This window comes from Haliaeetus leucocephalus, unplaced genomic scaffold (genome assembly GCF_000737465.1).
Source record: "Haliaeetus leucocephalus isolate CR32 unplaced genomic scaffold, Haliaeetus_leucocephalus-4.0 Scaffold752, whole genome shotgun sequence".
NCBI classification, from domain to species: domain Eukaryota; kingdom Metazoa; phylum Chordata; class Aves; order Accipitriformes; family Accipitridae; genus Haliaeetus; species Haliaeetus leucocephalus.
Window position 1 is genome coordinate 2,001,610 of NW_010973188.1, and position 346 is coordinate 2,001,955.

Genomic DNA, 346 nt, shown 5'->3' on the forward strand with positions numbered 1-346 from the left:
CCCCCCCCGCCTTTGCAGCAATTCCCTGCTTCAACTAAAGCAATGAAATCCAAAAGGGGAAAGCAAACAAACAGCTGGTTTGGAAAGCAAGAACAAAAAGGGAGATTTATTCCAGGCTGTGGGTAATGCAGCATATGACCTGAAGGAATATTTTCCGTGCCTCTTGGGCAATATTTGAGTTCTAGGGCCTGAGGAGCAAGGCAGCATTTGCAGGCACTTAGTATTTTCAGGATCCTTTACACTTGGCACCCGTATTGACCATTTTCCTTGGAGATTTGCAAGCACTTTGCAACTGTACATTAATTAACCCGCCAGCCCTCCTCTACAATGAGATTTTTCCCTTTCA